The sequence below is a fragment of the Anomaloglossus baeobatrachus genome, chromosome 3, assembly GCF_048569485.1.
Source record: "Anomaloglossus baeobatrachus isolate aAnoBae1 chromosome 3, aAnoBae1.hap1, whole genome shotgun sequence".
In the NCBI taxonomy this organism is placed as follows: Eukaryota; Metazoa; Chordata; class Amphibia; order Anura; family Aromobatidae; genus Anomaloglossus; species Anomaloglossus baeobatrachus.
Window position 1 is genome coordinate 589,543,756 of NC_134355.1, and position 18,922 is coordinate 589,562,677.

At 50.3% G+C, this 18,922-nt stretch overlaps 1 protein-coding gene across 2 annotated transcripts in view; it reads left to right on the forward strand.

Moving 5' to 3' along the window:
- The first annotated feature begins 12,180 nt into the window (after nt 1–12,180).
- The window catches only part of LOC142295616 (alpha-1,4-N-acetylglucosaminyltransferase-like), a 213,198-nt gene continuing 206,456 nt past the window's right edge, over nt 12,181–18,922 (forward strand). For both annotated transcript variants that reach the window (XM_075338717.1, XM_075338718.1), the window contains exon 1: nt 12,181–12,427. The gene's annotated coding sequence lies outside the window, so the exon portion shown is untranslated. The remainder of the gene's footprint in view (nt 12,428–18,922) is intronic.

The following is an 18,922-nucleotide window of genomic DNA, read 5'->3' on the forward strand; positions in this document are numbered from 1 at the left end:
TAAAGTCAATGGAGCTGGGAGCCACAATGCAACCAGAACTTCAGAATAATCCGCAGCCATGCCCTTGAATGGATGTTGGCATGTCACACTGAAGCCAGGGAAAGAGACAGACAGACAGATACAGACAGAGACAGACAGACAAAGAAACAGATAGACACAGATAGACAAAGAGACAGACACAGGGAAAGAGACAGACAGACAAATTAACAGACAGAGACAGACAGGGAAAGAGATAGAGAGACAGACAGGGAAAGAGATAGACAGACAGGGAAAGAGATAGAGAAATAGATAGGGAAAGAGATAGAGAGAGACAGGAAAAGACACAGAGAGACCAACAGAGACAGATAGGGAAAGAGATAGACAGACAAAGACATAGAGAGAAAAAGAGAGATAGACACAGACAGAGAGAAAGAGACATAGAGAGACTGGGCGAGAAACAGAGAGACATTTACTATCCCGGGCAACGCCGAGTGCTACAGCTAGTATATATGTGACGCCCTGGCCTATCAGGTCGTCACAGGGTATTGTGCAACCTGCCCTTCTGCACAATATCCGCATCCTCCTTGGTTATGGATCCCTGTTCTCTGGTGTTGCTAGGATCAGAGCCAGTCGAAACCCTAGGAACACTTTGCACCACACCCACCAGACACACCATTTGGGGGCCTGAAGGGAATAGGGCCACCCATTTGGGTGGTTGGTAGGGGAAAGGGAAAAGTGAGAAGAGAAGTGAAAAAGGAGTGAAAGGAGTAGGAGTGTGGTGAAGTGACTTTCAGAGGGAGAGGTCACCGGTTTGGAGCAGGGCTCCTGAAGACTACTAAGTGGCAGATGTTGGTCTGGGCCTGGTAGGAGCTGGAACCCCTGTCACAGGGGATCGTGTCAAGGGGCACGGATTGCCGAGGGGGGCAGCCGGCGGCCTTGAGCCATCTCCGGGCAGGGGAAAGGGCACAACGGGGTACGCGGACCCTAGGCTGGGAAGTAGCTTCACACAGTCCGGTAATTTACCCAACAGGGGTGAAGTCTTCAAGATTCATCCCTCACCCGCTCCAAAATCGGGGTACTAGCTCAACGATGGCATAGGACTTTCCCACTATATCGTCTAGAAAATCCCAAGCGTGAACCCTGAGAGCAAGCTCCCTCCGTTAGCCATACGGGTGAGCGGGACCCAATTAGCTCCACACTATAGGGTCCAAACAGTGAACAAGGTGCCACAGAAAAGGCCACAGGCTAACAAGCAACACCAAGGGCACGGATCCAAGCGTGCTCCCTCCTTGCTGAGGCGGTGGTAAGAATTCTGGTTTACAAGCTGTCTGTGTCAGTATTCTTGGACTGAGTGAGTACGCAGAAAACCCTTTCCTCCCCAACGGCACCACCTTCACTACAATCACCGGGACCCGGGGTAAAACCCTCTACCCATGGAGGGGTTAGACACCTTGCTGCCATACCACCGCCACCGAGCTCCCCAACAGCAGCAGTGGTACTCCATCTTACCAAGCACCGTGGGTGGTGTCACGAACTTCCAAATCCCCTATACATATCCCCCCTCTTCACTTCGAGTGTCCGTGCGAGCCCCGGATCTGGAGAAACCTCGAGCCACCGCGGTTCCGGATCCGAGCGGCTCGGCCACTGACATGGGGGCGGTACATATATATATATATGTTTTGACACTTTTGTCCATAGAGCTCATGTACAGTTTACTATGTTATTGTTTTGAATTGTGGGGGAAAGAGTATTCTTGTATGTCTTTTTTAATGGTTTTATTGTTTGTTATTGCTGTAGATTCTCAAAAAATTTAGTATATCTTTTACATACATTGGTACGCACATCGGTTTTTGCATAGTGTTTTTCTTCTTGGTTTGTTAAACAGTATAAAGGCGTTACAGCCTGGAAGTGCAGCTGATTCTTTCTGTGAGGTAAAACAAGTGTTTAACCAGGTAGGGAAGTGATTTTACTTACAGAAGTTAGCAGCTGTGATCTTGTGCTATAATATATGCATACGGTCTTTCTTTTTCATCTCTACCTTTTTTTTTTCATATCACTTTTTGATCCCTTTTTCTAAAATATTGTGTGTGTCAATCTGTTGAAAAAGCTACATTCTCGGTGGTTTCTTTTGCCTTTTTTTATTTATTTTTTTTACATTGTACGCCTTACAGAATAAATAACATAACAGTTTTATAGCTCAGGTCATTCTGGATGGGTCAATACTAATTCTATCCATTTTTTTGCTTATTTACGTTTTATCAAAAAGACTGCATTTTTAATGGGGAGATGGTTTTTGTGATTTGTGTGAACCTTTTTGTGTATTTAACTTTTTACATTTTTTTTCACTAAAGGCTGCTTTACACGCTGCGACATCGCTAGCAATATCACTAGCGATCACACCCACCCCCGTCGTTTGTGCTTCACAGGCAAATCGCTGCCCGTGGTGAACAATATCGCTAGGACGCGTCACACAAACTTACCTTCCTAACGACGTCGCTGTGGCCGGCGAACAAACTCTTTTTTAAGGGGGAGGTTCGTACGGCGTCAAAGCGACGTCACACAGCGGCCCACCAATAGAAGCGGAGGGGCGGAGAGCAGCCGCATTAACGACATGCCCACCTCGTTGCCGGAGGACGCAGGAATGCTGTTGTTCGTCATTCCCGGGGTGTCACACATAGCGATGTGTGCTGCCTCAGGAACGACGAACAACCTGCGTCCAGAACGAGCAACGATATTTGGGAAATAAACGTGTCAACGATCAACGATTTTGTGCATTTTTTGGATCGCTAGCGGTTGCTGGTAAGTGTCACACGCAACGACGACACTAACGAGGCCGGATTTGCGTCACGAATTCCATGACCCCAGCGATATCTCATTAGCGATGTCGCTGTGTGGAAAGCGGCCTTTAGTCGTACTGTGGGATATGAATATTTTTTTACTTTGATCACTAGTTTCATGCATTGCAATACTCATGTACTGCAGGGCCCGAGACTTAAGGCCCTGTCACATGCAGCAATATCGCTAGCAACGTTTGTGCGTCACGGGCAAATCACTGCCCGTGGCGCACAATATCGTTAGGAGCCGTTACACGGCATTACCTGCCTAGCGACGTCGCTTTGGCCGGGGAACCGCCTCCTTTCTAAGGGAGTGGTTCGTGCGGCGTCACAGCGGTGTTACTAAGAGGCCACCCAGTAGAAGCGGTGGGGCGGAGATGAGCGGCCATAGCATCTCGCCCACCTCCTTCCTTCCTGATTGTCGGCGGCCGGAAGTAAGACGAACAACCTGAGTCCTCAACAATCAACGATTTTTTGAAAATGAACGACGCGTCAACGATGGGCGATTTGGTGAGTAATTTCCATCGTTAACGGCCGCTCGTTGGTGTTACACGCAACAACGTCGCTAACGATGCTGGGTGTGCGTCACGGAATCTGTGACCCCGGCGATATATCGTTAGATACGTCGTTGCGTGTAACGGGGCCTTTAGTGTCTCACTGATGGTGCTTGTTAGACTCTGCTTATAGCAGAATCTAACAGGCTACCATACCATTAGGTTATAACCTCAGTGCAACATGGCTATCATCGGCACCCATGATTATGATCGCAAGGAGGCTCTGGTGAAAAAAAGGGTCTTTTATTCCCCCCTTTCTAACCTCTTAAATATTGCTGTTGACAATGTTATTTAAGGGGTTAATCAGCACTGATTGGTTCAAAAACTGCAAGGTGGCAGCTGTCATGTAAAGCTGTCACCTGGTGGATTTTCAGCTGCAGGGAGGTACTACTGACTATATCTCACTGTAATGGATGTATTATGTGTTCAAACTCTGTCTATTTATCAGACAAGTGTAAAGCCTGCTTTACACCAGGCAATCTATCGTGCGATAGATCGTCGGGGTCACGGTTTTTGTGACGCACATCCGGCATCGCTGGCGATGCCGGCCTGTGTGACACCTCCTAGCGACGCAGTATCGCTCACAAATCGTGAGTCGGGTACTGCTCGTTAGGTTCCATAATATCGTTTACTTTAGTCGCCCATCGTTTCCGTGGTAGCACACGTCGCTCCGTGTGACACCACGGGAACGATGAGCAGCTCACCTGCCTCCCGCGGCCGCCGCCGTCTCTATGTGGAAGGAAGGAGGTGGGCGGGATGTTTACGTCCCGCTCATCTCCGCCCCTCCGCTTCTATTGGCCGGCGCCCGTGTGACGTCGCTGTGACGCCGAACGTCCCTCCCACTCCAGGAAGTGGACGTTCGCCGCCCACAGCGAGGTCGCACGAGAGGTAAGTATGTGTGACGGGGTTTAGTAACTTTGTGCGACACGGGCAGCGATTTGCCCGTGACGCAAAAAGGACGGGGGCGGGTACGATCGATTGTGAAATCGCACAATCGGTTGTACCGTGTAAAGCAGGCTTAAGGGTGCCAGGTGCGGCAGACATAGGCTATGAGCTCTGTATCTTCACCCTGGCACCCTACAGACAAAGAGGGAAGAGTTGAGTTTTTACCTAGTCACAGTGGTACTTCTCGACCACAAGCCAGCTTCTCATTATTAAGTTTACACTGTGCATTTCCACGTTCAGGGTTATTAACCCCTTCCAATTGCATGATTGTTTTGAGGGTCTTTTATTTACCATGTTCACTATACGTTAAAACTGATCTTTCCGTATGATGCCTCATGTTGGTTCAAGTTCATAGATATAAAACATGTATAGGTTTGCTTTTATCTAAGGGGTGAAAAAAAATACACAAGTTTGTCCAAAAAAAGAATAGCGCTATTGTCACCATTTTCTGAGACCCATAGAATTCTTATTTTTTGGGATCTGGGGCTCGGTGATGGCTTATTATGTGTTTTGAGCAGACGGTTTTAATTATACCATTTTTGCATAGATAAAACATTTTAATCGCCTGTTATTGCATTTCAATGCAATGTTGTGGGAACCAAAAAATGTAATTTTGGCATTTGCAATTTTTTTCTCTGTACGCTGTGTACCAATCCCATTAATTTATTTTAGATTTTGACAGATTGGGAAATTTCTGAAAGCGGCAATATCAAATATGTGTATTTTTTATTGCTTTATTTTCAATGAAGTGAAAGGGGGGTGATTTATACTTTTAAGTTTTTAATTTTTTCAGATTTTTTAAAACTTTGTTACTATTTTTATTAATTTTACTAGTGCCCCGTGGGGACTTTATGACTGCAGTGTCCTATCGCTTATGCTGATCCGAACGACACAGAAAGCCATGGAACCCATAGGGTGTAGGGGCGACATGACAGCCCGGAGGGTAGGGAGTTGATGGGGTTAAACAGTGTTGGTTCGTTTAGGAATGAGGAAAAGAAGGTGATTGGTTAGGGGGTGGAGTGTGGTGGAAGGAAAGGAGGGAGCTTTATGGTGTATATAATAGGAGGTGGGAGTCAATTACCTCCTTTTGCACTTCCTGGATGACAGCTTGGACGGGCTGGGGAACCTCCATCATGACATCCAGCCTGATGGATCCGAACATCACAGATCTGCAGCTTGGACGGGCTGGGGAACCTCCATCATGATGTCCTGAGGAATCCTCGGATCTGGTCAGCATGGCGGTGCAGGGCGCCCAGGCAGTGCAGTCCCACACCCAGGCTGCCTGGGTGTCTCCTCGGCACCTTCCCCTCCCCCCCCCTCTTTGCTGCAGTGCTGGCAGTTTCAGGACTCGCCGGGGTCTTTTGGGGAAGGTGGGGGTGAGGAGGACAACGTGAGAGCCCCCACTCCCGTGGGGACCCTCCGCAGCTAGGCGGGCGGCGGTAGCTTGCTGCGCCCACTCTGGCTGTCGGGAGGAATCTCCTGCAGGGCCGCGACGGCCGAAAAGGGGGCGTGTCCAGCCCGGGGGCCTACTTCCGGTGTGAGGCCTCAGCCTGGATTTTTGAGCGATGCGGCCGATGGACAACACCCCCCCCCCCCCTCCCTCCACGGGGGGGCCGGAGGACGGCTGCCTGCAGGGTCACCTCACCTGTGTGGCTGGATTATCGGGACCGGAGGACTGGGCGCAGCAGGCGGCGGCGAGGAGGAGACAGGAGGCGCCTGCAGGGTCACCTCACCTGTGTGGCTGGATCATCTGGACCAGAGGACTGGGCGCAGTAGGTGGCGACAAGGAGGAGACAGGAGGCCTGCTGTCTATCCTGGAGCAGGCATTGGGACAAGGGTGCAGCTCTCATCAGAAGCGGCTTCCCCCAGGAGGGGAGCGCCCAGCATTGTGGAGGTGACAATTGGCCCAAACAGGGCATGTGGACACGGTGCTCCTGGCGTCAGGGGGTGAACCCGGCATTAGGTGCCTGCAGCTTGAGGGACTGTCCCGGGATCAGCGACAGACGACTGGCGAAAAGGACGGTGACGGCTGATCTGAGGGCGTCCTCTGGAGGCAGCCTGGCGCGGTAATCAATTTAAGTTTCAGCCTTTTTGTAGTGGTGGAGTGACAGTCGCTGTAGTGGAGTAGTGTCTGGAGATATGGGTAGCAGCTGGGGGGGTTTGGAGCATGTGGTTAGTTCATAGGTCGGTTGGTGCCGTGGTCCCCGGGGGGTGTGGGTTCATGTTCTGGAGGCCAGGGGCAGAGTTACGGACGGGGTGGTCTCATGGCAGCGGGGCCATGAGGGTGCAGGTGGCGTCAGGTCCGGTGGTTACAGTTGCAAGTTGGGGATGGCGAGGTTCGGCGTTTACCGCAGTTTAGGTCTTATGAGACTTGGTTAAGGGGGCCTATGATTGCGGCACATGTGAGCGGGTGAGACGGCGCAGTTATTGAAGGTTTGCTGGGGTGTTTCATTATTAATCTTCTGATGCATGGTGGTTCTTATTGGATGAATTATGGTGGGTAAGGTAACGGGGCGAGGGGTCCCGCGGTACGGTGTGTGCGGGGAGTTTTCAGGGGGTTTTTGTGAGTGTTGTGTAGGTGCGGGGCCCCGGTATGGCGCGAGGGTTGCTGTGGATAAGTGAATAAAGGAGAGCGGAAATGTAGGAGAAGGTGAAGTGTTGGTTGCTGTAATGGGTTTATAGGTTTGCAACCGCATCAATGGTAACATGGGGTTAATTTGTGGCTAGTCAGCATGTTATCCCATTGTGGAGGTTGGTGCTGGGAGGAATGTTGAGTACAGCGTGACTGAATTGGTGTTAATGTAGGTGCTGGGCAGCTTTGGGCTGCTGTGGGTGAACCCGGTTAATCAGCAATGGTGGGCTGCGGACGGAATAATGGAGTTCTTCGGACAGCCGTGATTACGGGTGGGGACTATGCGAGTTTTGGTTTGGACTAGAGGATTGGGTACTTGTGGTGCATAGAGTGTAAGTCGGATAGCTTAGGGCCATCTGGTATTATTGGGTGTTTTGCATGGGTGGACTCCTGGCATCTGTGGGCTGGTGGAGTCTATTTTATATTCATATACAATTTAAAAAAAAAAAAAAAAGGAATTCTTGGCCCGGTGGTAGGTATGGGCATCTGGGTAAGGGTTTGCTTAGGGAGTCGTGGTGCTCCGGTCTCACGGCACGAAGGTATTTGGTTTGAAGGTGCAGTTGTGCGTTACGGGAAAATAGTGGTACGCTCCTCGGTGGTCGGCTTTGAGCGGATACTATGGTGTGGCCAAGGTTTTAATTTATCTTGTGGTGTAATATGAGAGCTCAAAGGGGGTTGCGTGTCACAAGGTTTTTCCTTGAGATCGAAAGGCCCGGACATGGTGTTTGGTAAAGTTGCGTCTCCTGATGCCCATAGTTGCATATGGAGTCAATCGGGCCAGTGGTGTGGCTGCAATTTTCCGGTGGGCATTGTAGTACAGGGAGCTTTTCGTGGTCCGGTTTGCGGAGGCAAGCGGACTATGCATTATGGTTGGAGGTGTTGTTGGGGACCTTGGGATCGAAGGTAATGCTTCAATATCTTCGCCTCAGTAAGGGGTAAAGGGCGATGATTGCGGTTGTTTTGTTTTTTGAGGCCGTATTAATTTTGGGGTAGAGCATAGTTCCGTTAGGCCGTGTGGGCCTCGTTGAAATTAGGTGGGCCTGATTTCGGATGAAGAAGGTCCATTAGTGTGGTAGTTGAGTATGTGGGAAGATTTTGGGATTTTCTGGGGAAGACAGCTCGAGCCTCTGTTGTTGTCAGAGGGTGTGATGGCGGAATAAATCGGTCAGGGGAGACCGGTAGTGATATTTGGCTCTGGGGAAGCTGCAAGGTCAGCTGTAGGGGAAATTTCAAGGCTATGGATTGCAGTCGTTTTACAGCGGGGTTTCACTTTAGCGGTTTCCTGGGAGAACTAGGTTTGGAGTGCGAAGTGACCCAGTAGCATAAGCAGTGTGAGTGTCATCCTGTTGTTGTATTTCAACCCCAGTGGTGGTTTAATTCAGCTGGAGACAGGAGGAGGACTGACTGTACAGGGTGACTGTACAGTGGTTCTTTGGTCGGTACTGGGGAGGACGATGGTACAGTCGGTACTGCATTTAATTGGTTATAATAAGGCCAGCGCGGCATGGTGTGGATTCCGGTATAGTTTGGGAGCTTGTGGCATGGTGGGCCTGAGTGGCCGTCAGAGGGACCCGGTGGCTCCTGCCACTAAGGATCAGGGGAGTGCGGTGCAATAAGGTGGACTGGGTACGCTGGCTGGTGCATAGATTGGATGCTCAGAGTTTAAGTGATGGATGGAAAGGTTTTAATGGTTGGTTTGGCTTGCAAGTTGGGGGAGCAAGCGTTGGGTGTGTGGGGGTCCAGGCCACGCAAGGTGTCACGTGGCCTGTTCTGTGGCGGGGGTAGGTCTGGTCCAAAGGCGGTTTAACGGATAATGTTGTTTGATTGGAGAGTCACTTGTAGGATATAGTGGCTCCGGTTACAAGGATCTTGCAGGCATGGGTCCTGCAAGGTGGGGGGTATTGATCCGTAGGTGATTCATACCTCATCTCCGGCCCGGTGTGTGTTGCGGCCAGGGATCATGTTTTGGTGGTGGAAGGTGGTTTCTGGACCGGGCCTACCAAGGGTTACGTATTGTATTACGTACTGTATTATTATTATTATTATGGTATTACCTATTGTTAAATGTTGGGGACGCCCGTTGGACGGCGCCCCCTTGTGTTAGTGTGTAAACAATAGGCAATAAAGGGCTGCTGTGGCCATATTTTACCAAATCGCAAGCAGTGTCCGTGTATTATTGATACCGGGTAAGGGTAATTTGGGAATAATATAGGAATCAACGACCGGAAAATCCCTCCTGGAAATGTCAAGAAAGCCATGGAACCCATAGGGTGTAGGGGCGACATGACAGCCCGGAGGGTAGGGAGTTGATGGGGTTAAACAGTGTTGGTTCGTTTAGGAATGAGGAAAAGAAGGTGATTGGTTAGGGGGTGGAGTGTGGTGGAAGGAAAGGAGGGAGCTTTATGGTGTATATAATAGGAGGTGGGAGTCAATTACCTCCTTTTGCACTTCCTGGGTGACAGCTTCCCACCCACCCTCCCTTCTATTGTGTATTGTTATTATTGGTGTGTTTATATGCATGGATAATTATTCAATTTTAAGAGCCATTACAACAAAAAAAAAAAAGAAAAAAAAAATGAGAAAAGAAAGGATTGGAGAAAGTGTCGTTTATGAAATAAGAAAAAAAAAAAAAAATACAAAAACGAAAGAAAAGAGATTTCTTTGTGGATTGTGATGTATATTGTCATTTGGGATTCTTGTAAGTGGGTGAATAAGATGGGGGTAATGTGGGAATATATGTATATGTATATGATGTGTATGATGTATATGTGTATGATCAGCATAAATAATGGGGATTATGTCCTTTGTCACAGCAGCGGGGGTAGGTCTGGTCCGGAGGAGCTCTAATTGTTACTGGTGTTTGGATGGAGAGCCACTGGGGAAGGTACAGTGGCTCCGGTTACTGGTGACCTGCAGGTAACAAGGTTGTCTGCAGGGAGGAGGTATTGCTCCATTGGTGATCAATGCCTTATATATGGGTCAGGGTTGTTGCCAAGGATTATATATTAAGGAGTTGATGGTTGCCAGGGAGTCACAGGTGGCTATAGGGCCCCAGGTGACAGGTAATTGAAAGTACGGGTGTTTTTGGTTTGGGTAAGGGTATTACTCCTTTGGTGACTTTTACCTCATTTAAATATGAGACCATTGTTATAGTCAGTGATCCATTTTGGTGAAATGGTAATCGCAGGAGGAGTCACTGGTTGGGGTCATGGTTCTGGATCCAAGTGCAGTGCAAGCACGTGGTTCTGCAAGGCATAGGGGTTTTGATCCTAGGTGATTAATACCTCTTATCTCTGGGCTAGTTGCAGCCGGGGATGTTGTTGGATTAAAGTCGCTAACGGGCTTTAAGGTTTTTGAGGTCACAGTTACTGTTATGCACATGGGGGATTGATCCGTAGGTGATTGATGCCTCATATCTCTGGGCTGGAGGTTGCAGCCGGGGATAATATTGAGTTGGAGGTAAAGAGGAATGTAAGGTTTTGAGACACGGTTGATACTTGATGCTTCTTGGGGGGGTTTTAATCCGTAGGTGATTAATGCCCCCATCTCTGGGTCGGTGTGTTGCGGCCAGGGATCGTGTTTCTGACGGTTGTGTGATTGAAGGGTCACTTGTAGGATATAGTGGCTTTGGTTACAGGGATCTTGCAGGCATGGGGTCCTGCAAGGTTGGGGTATTGATCCGTAGGTGATTAATGCCTCGTATTTCTGGGTCGGTGTGTTGCGGCCAGGGATCGTGTTTTCTGACGGTTTGTGTGATTGAAGAGTCACTTGCGGAATACAGTGGCTTTGGTTACAGGGATCTTGCAGGCATGGGGTCCTGCAAGGTTGGGGTATTGATCCGTAGGTGATTAATGCCTCGTATCTCTGGGTCGGTGTGTTGCGGCCAGGGATTGTGTTCTGGTGGTGCAGTATGGCTTCTGGACCGGAATTATGGCGGGGGTAGGTCTGGTCCAAAGGTGGTTTAACGGATAATGTTGTTTGATTGGAGAGTCACTTGTAGGATATAGTGGCTCCGGTTACAAGGATCTTGCAGGCATGGGTCCTGCAAGGTGGGGGGTATTGATCCGTAGGTGATTCATACCTCATCTCCAGCCTGGTGTGTGTTGCGGCCAGGGATCATGTTTTGGTGGTGGAAGGTGGTTTCTGGACCGGGCCTACCCAGGGTTACGTATTGTATTACGTACTGTATTATTATTGTTATGGTATTACCTATTGTTAAATGTTGGGGACGCCCGTTGGACGGCGCCCCCTTGTGTTAGTGTGTAAACAATAGGCAATAAAGGGCTGCTGTGGCCATATTTTACCAAGTCGCAAGCAGTGTCCGTGTATTATTGATACCGGGTAAGGGTAATTTGGGAATAATATAGGAATCAACGACCGGAAAATCCCTCCTGGAAATGTCATGCTGCAGAAATGCTGCGTTCTTGTGAGTGCTGGCACTCTGTCGGCTCTCACAGGAAGTGAGTAATGATAGCGTCAGGTGTCATCAGTAGTGATGAGCGAGCATGCTTGTAACTACTCGGTACTCGAACGAGTATCGCTGTACTCGGGCTGCTCGGCGGGGACCGAGTAATCTCGCGATACTCGTGCTGTACTCGTGGTCTTCATTTCTGCATGTTGGCGCTCTTTTGAGAGCCAGCCCTCATGCAGGGATTGGCTGGCAGACCACTGCAATGCCACAGCCCTGTTAGTTGTGGAATTGCAGTGATTGGCCGGCCTGCACAGCGTGACTGAGCCTTTATATCGGCCGGCGCGCTGTGCTCTGCTCACAGCTATCCAGACAGTCAGTGCAGGGAGAGTGTCGCTGATTCAGGGAAAGCTTTGCGGCCCTTTATAGTTAGTTCCGGAGCAGGGCTGCAAACAGTGTGACCAGAAGTCCTTCTCAGGACTATTCTAGTTGTATACAGGCAGGCAGGGTATAGCCAGGTCGGAGTACAGTAGCAGAGTCCTTCTCAGGACTATTGTTGCTATATACAGTGTGAGGTAGCGACCACCAATGTGGTAAATGGTCGCTATGTGTCGCAATGGAGAAGGTCCCTGCGATATTAAAGGGAAGAAGTTGCTATGGGACTTGTAGTTCCACAAAGGCTTGGTTCTGCATATAAGGGTCAGGTTCCCTTTAACAATGCCAGTATGCTGTGCAGGTCTGAAAACACAAACCTCCACCTGTGGGTGTGTCGAGGCTGATTTAGGAGACTGTCAGTGTGTGTGGAGCAGCCCTGCATGATGAGCAGCCTCAGGCAGGTAAAGAGGCTGCTATTCTCAGAGAGGTTGGAGCCTCTGGAAGGAACCTGCCCAAGGAAGCGTAGGTTGCCTTCAACCTTCTGGAACTGAGTGTGTGGAGGCTGAGGGAGCTCCACTCTGACACTTGTAGTGTCCAAACCTGAGCGGGCGGTCCGCTACAAAGACTGACCAGAAATCCGTGTCTCATGGGGAGACAGCCATACCTTCACTATGGACATTAAATGGACTTGAAGCCCACGGTATGTGAAGGTGTTTTGTTTACCTTTTCCTTTAAGCCAGGAGAGGCTTCATTGTGTTTTGGAAGAGCAGTTTATGTTGGTTACTAATAAACTGCTGCATTTTTGAGAGAGACTGTGTTGCCTGTGTATGCCTAAGCTACCCTGCATCGCTGCAAGCGAGTAAAACCCCCAGGTTGCGGTAAGCAATGTTCACAACAGGCAGGGTATAGCCAGGTCGGAATACAGGCTATTGACCAGAAGAGTCCTTGTCAGGACTATTGTAGCAGTATACAGGCAGGCAGGCAGGGTAGTGGTGACCGTATACCAGCCTTCATCATATCTGGGACTGGTGTACACAGTGTAAAACAGTCCAGATAGTGTCAGACTTCTCAGTAATTGTCGCTCCTAAAAAACAGTTAGGTTCTTATTGCGTCCGTGCTTGCATTTAAAAACAGCACGTGTGTGGCAGTCGGTGGCAGGGTACAGGTGCGCGTTTTGCACAAACTATTATATAACGCACAAGTCTAGTGTATAATACACGTCAGTCAGCAGTGTCTGATAGTGTCAGACTTCTCAGTAATTGTCGCTTCTAAAAACCAGTTAGGTTCTTATTGCGTCCGTGCTTGCATTTAAAAACAGCACGTGTGTGGCAGTCGGTGGCAGCGTACAGGTGCGCGTTTTGCACAAACTATTATATAACGCACAAGTCTAGTGTATAATACACGTCAGTCAGCAGTGTCTGATAGTGTCAGACTTCTCAGTAATTGTCGCTCCTAAAAACCAGTTAGGTTCTTATTGCGTCCGTGCTTGCATTTAAAAACAGCACGTGTGTGGCAGTCGGTGGCAGCGTACAGGTGCGCGTTTTGCACAAACTATTATATAACGCACAAGTCTAGTGTATAATACACGTCAGTCAGCAGTGTCTGATAGTGTCAGACTTCTCAGTAATTGTCGCTCCTAAAAACCAGTTAGGTTTTTATTGCGTCCGTGCTTGCATTTAAAAACAGCACGTGTGTGGCAGTCGGTGGCAGCGTACAGGTGCGCGTTTTGCACAAACTATTATATAACGCACAAGTCTAGTGTATAATACACGTCAGTCAGCAGTGTCTGATAGTGTCAGACTTCTCAGTAATTGTCGCTCCTAAAAACCAGTTAGGTTCTTATTGCGTCCGTGCTTGCATTTAAAAACAGCACGTGTGTGGCAGTCGGTGGCAGCGTACAGGTGCGCGTTTTGCACAAACTATTATATAACGCACAAGTCTAGTGTATAATACACGTCAGTCAGCAGTGTCTGATAGTGTCAGACTTCTCAGTAATTGTCGCTCCTAAAAACCAGTTAGGTTCTTATTGGGTCCGTGCTTGCATTTAAAAGCAGCACGTGTGTGGCAGTCGGTGGCAGCGTCAGGCTCCATATTGTCCCTGGATAGAGATGTGCATGAGGGCCTCAAAACATTGTTCCCATTGCAAAGGAGCGGGTCTCCTGTCGTTGTAATGCCCATTCAGAAAGAATGGGCGAAAAAATTTACCACTGGGGGTATACCTGAAACAACGGCTTAACTATTGTAACGGTCACCATGATGGCGCATGAGGAGAAGGAGGAGCAGTCCAGCGATTAGCCAAAGTCCAGAAGTGTGTTACCATGGGTGAGTGGAGGTACATGGCAAATTCCCGTTACAAACTTTAAATTCCGCTGTAATTTGCTGTTGGTGTGTGTGGTGAAGTCTGGCCAAATCCAACCCTTGTTCATCTTGATCAGAGTCAGCCTGTCAGCATTTACAGTTGACAGGCGGGTGCGTTTATCTGTAATGATTCCACCTGCGGCACTAAAAACACGCTCTGACAAAACGCTAGCGGCAGGGCAGGCCAGGACTTCCAAGGCGTAGAGAGCCAATTCATGCCACGTGTCCAGCTTGGATACACATTAATTGTAAGGCACAGAGGAATGTCGGAGTACAGTTGTTTGATCTGCAAGGTACTCCTTGAGCATCTGGGCAAACTTAGGATTTCTTGTGGCACTACCCCTCACCTCAGGGGCTGTGGTATGTGAGGGGCTGAGAAAACTGTCCCACATCTTAAAGACTGTTCCCCTACCTCTGGCGGATTGGACTTGTGCCCCTCTCGGCTGTACGCCTTGGTTGTCCACTGATTCCTGACCTATGCCGCTAGCGTTTTGTGAGGGGAATGCTTTGCCTACTTCCGTGACTATGGCCTTCTGGAACTGCTGCATTTTGCCTGACCTCTCCGCCTCGGGAATAAGAGACATAAAGTTCTCCTTTTAGCGTGGGTCTAACAGTGTTACCAACCAGTAATGATTGTCGGCCAAGATGTTCTTAACGCGAGGGTCACGAGACAGGCAGCTTACCATAAAGTCAGCCATGTGTGCCAGACTCTTAACAGCCATCACTTCAGTATCCTGACCAACACGATGACTGAACATGCTGTCCTCCTCCTCCTCCTCATCATCATCTACCCTGTCCTCTGGCCAGCCACGCTGAACCGAGGATATGACTGCATGTCATATCCTCAATTTGGCCAGAGAGTTGCTCCATGTCTTCATCCTCCTCCTCGTCATAGTCCTCCTCTGCACGTTGTGATGAGACGAGGCTGGGCTGTGTGTTATCATCACCCACACCCACTACTGTTTCTTGCTCAAACTCATCGCGCTCCGCCTGCAATGCATCATGGTTGTTTTTTGAGCAGAGACCATTTTAGAAGGCAGAGAAGCGGTATGGTGACGCTAATAATGTCGTCATCGCCGCTCACCATCTTGGTGGAGTCCTCAAAGTTTTGGCGGATGGTGCATAGGTCGGACATCCATCTCCACTCCTCAGGTGTTATGTGTGGAGTTTGACCCATTTCCCTACGGCTTAGGTGATGCAGGTACTCAACAACTGCCCTCTTCTGCTCACATATCCTGACCAACTTGTGCAGAGTTGAATTCCAACGCGTGGGGACATCACACACCAGTCTGTGTGCCGGAAGATGCAAACGGCGTCTTAAGCCGGCAAGGCCGGCTGAAGCAGTAGGTGACTTTCGAAAATGTGCAGACAGGCGGCGAACTTTTACCAGCAGATCAGACAGCTCTGAGTATGATTTTAGAAACCGCTGAACCACGAGGTTGAGCACATGGGCCACGCATGGAACATGTGTCAGCTGGCCTCGCCTCAAAGCCGCCACCAGGTTCCGGCCATTGTCACACACGACCTTTCCTGGCTTTAGGTTCAGAGTTGTGAGCCAGTGATCTGCCTGCTGTTTCAGAGCTGTCCACACCTCTTCTGCATTGTGGGGTTTGTCACCTATGCAGATTAGCTTCAGCACTGCCTGTTGCCGCTTCGCCGAGGCAGTGCTTCTGTGTCGCCCTGGACAAGCCAGGGGCCACAGAGCACAACACTTAAACACCCCACACTCCCTGCAGGCATATCATAGTCAACACAAAATCCTTGTTGCCTTCCCCAGGGGCTGTTGTCCACACCAGTTTGTGGAGCCAGGCGGTTGGTCTCCACCCACCGAGGAGGAGGGAAAACACAGGCAGTGAGAGTTAAGCTAAGGAAGTAGAAGGAGGAAAGTAGTAGAGAGGAGAAAAGTGACAGCAAAGAGCCTGAAGTTGGTCCGGGTGTGTGGCCCGGACAGGACAGCAAGGTTGGCAGGATGTGGTGACCGTCTGCAGTGGAGGCCGATTGGAGTCTGCCGTAAGGACCGTGGACGGGTGGTGACCCGGCCGTACCGGACCGGTATACAAAGAGAAGCCAGCACCATTGGCAGAGGACTTTCGGATCCCGGCAAGGCTTGGTGTCGCCGTGAATTTGCCAAATCCGTTAGTGAAGGGAACCTCAGGGTTTCCAAACAGCCAAGTCCAGATAGAAGGCAACCGTACAACCGTGAAGGGGAGACACCGCCACCGCCAAGGGCAACCGTCTCCCAGGGCCAGCGCCTGTGGGCAAAAGGGGCTCCTCCGGCCCATATCCAGGTCGGGGAGCGGGTTACCGTTGGGAAACCATCACTACCAACTCTTAACTTAGGTGCAGGGAGAGACAGTCATCACTAACCTGCAGGGAGGAACAACCGCAGCCGTCCGAGTGACCCGTCCATCCAGCCACTTGTTTTACCGTGAACTGTGTCATCATCATTGGGCTGAGTGAGTACCTCCGTGCCGTGCGGCACAGCGCTGCCCCTGCGACCCTGCACCTCATCAGGCCCCGCAACCCGCCTGTCATCCATCTCTACCCCATCACCAGGCCCCGGGACAACCAACCCCCCTACCCACGGAGGGGAGAAATAACAACAAAGCTGCTCCCTGTCACAGGCTCCCGGGATCCCCGTCCAGAGCAGCGGTGGTGTCCACACAATCACCACAACCGTGGGTGGCGTCACGGACAATATCCCCAAAACCCAAACCACCCCTTTTCACTCACGGGCGAGTAGCGCCGCTCGAGTCCCCGGGATCCGGCCATCGCTCGAGCCAACGAGCAGCAGCAGCCGTAGAGCAGCGTCAGCCGGACCCGAGCAGTGGGAGAGCACAGCGTCCCCTCCTCCGCCCGCGACACTTCCAGCTTGGGACTGGTGTGGAGGGTAAAGTGGATCAGGATGCGCAGGAGGAGGAGGAGGCTGAGGAGCATGACATTCCGGAGCTGTAGAGTGTGTGTGAAACCCTGACTGAGGTAGGGCCTGCAAAACTTGGTGTGTGAAGGACGTGTTCCGTCCCTCGCTCAGACTGGGTCCCAGCTTGCACAATATTAACCCAGTGTGACGTCAACGAGATGTAGCGGCCTTGCCCACATGCACTTGTCCACGTGTCTGTGGTTAGGTGGACTTTGGCTGAAACAGCATTGTTCAGGGCACGTGTGATGTTTTGTGACACGTGGTTATGCAATGCGGGGACGGCACACCGGGAGAAATAGTGGCGGCTGTGGACCGAGTAACGTGGGACAGCTGCCACCATCAGGTCGCCGAATGCTTCTGTCTCAACCAGCCTAAAAGGCAACATTTCCAGCGCAAGCAGTCGCGAAATGTTAGCATTTAGAACTGTGGCATGTGGGGTGTTGGCAGTGTATTTGCGCCTGCTTTCAAAGGTTTGCTGAATGGATAACTGAACGCTGCGCTGGGACAAGGACGTGCTTGATGATGGTGTTCTTTCTGCGTAGGCAACTGCAGGTGCAGGAGTGGAGGAGGCTTGTTCGCAGGCAGCATGGACAGGGGATTGGCTCGCATGCACAACCAGCGAAGACGTAGCAGTGACATCAGCAAGCACTGCTCCTCGACTCTGTTGTACTTCCCACAAAGTCGGGTGCTTGGCTGACATGTGCCTGATCATGCTGGTGGTGGTCAGGCTGCTAGTTTTGGTACCCCTGCTGATGCTGGCATGGCAGGTGTTGCAAATGGCCTTTTTAGAATCATCTGGAGCCAACTTAAAAAACTGCCAGTGTCAGAGTTCCGGGTTTTCCAGTTTTCTTTTGAAAGAGCTTGCCCTTTGTTAACATGGAGTTTTCTGTTCTGTTGCCCTACTTCCTGTCCATCTGTTTAAAAGCCGCCCCTAAAGCTTAGTCCAGTGCCTGAGTATACTGCTTCCTGTGTGCTCCTGCCCTGCTGCTTTTGGTTCCTGATTGTTATTCGGATCCTCTTGGAAAACAACCGACACCGACTCTGGACTTCATCTGGTATCATCTAGCTGTGCCCGGACTCCGTTTGCCGTCTTTGGTCGGCACTTCTGCCCGGTTCCTTCCGTTTAATACCACTCTGGACTCACATCACGTACGGACATTTTTGGACTTACCTATTGCCCTTTTGTGTCCCGGCTGCTGCGCATTTAGGGCTTCTGGGGTGATTGCCAGACAGTCCCTGTATAGGGGTTCGCTCTTGGTGGTCTCCCTGGGGGAGTCCGGTGCGCGGTCCCGGGAATTCCCTTTCGCTCCGTCCCTGGAAGGTATTTCCTGTATTTATGTTCTACTGTGTTTTTGTTCCGTTTATGTACATATTTGCTGGTTGCATATTATAAACGTCTTGCACCAAGAACTCGTCTCTGGTTGTCATTGCCCTAACGCAATCGAAATCCTCAATACATACAATAGTATTACAGCCAGACTCGGGAAGACCTAACATTTGTACAGGCACCTTGTGTCGTGTTGTTCCGGGGAACAGTTGCCTGACGTCTGCCTGGGGCCACCACTCTGCTTCTTACTGCCTGTTGTGATGCTACGCCTCCCTCCCCCTGTGCACTGCTGTCCTCGCTCTGCATATCCTCCTGCCAGGTTGGGTCAGTTACTGGATCATCCACCACGTCGTCTTCCTCTTCCGCACCCTGCTCCTCCTCCTGACTTCCTGACAATTGTGTCTCATCATCGTCCACCCCTTGTTGAGACACGTTGCCAACTTCGTGAGAACGTGGCTGCTCAAATATTTGGGCATCTGTACATACAATCTCGTCATGGCCCACTTCAACAGGAGCTGGCGAGAAGCCAGAATTTGTGAATGGAAACGTGAACGAACAGCTCTTCCGAGTGTCCAAGTGTGGGATCAGTA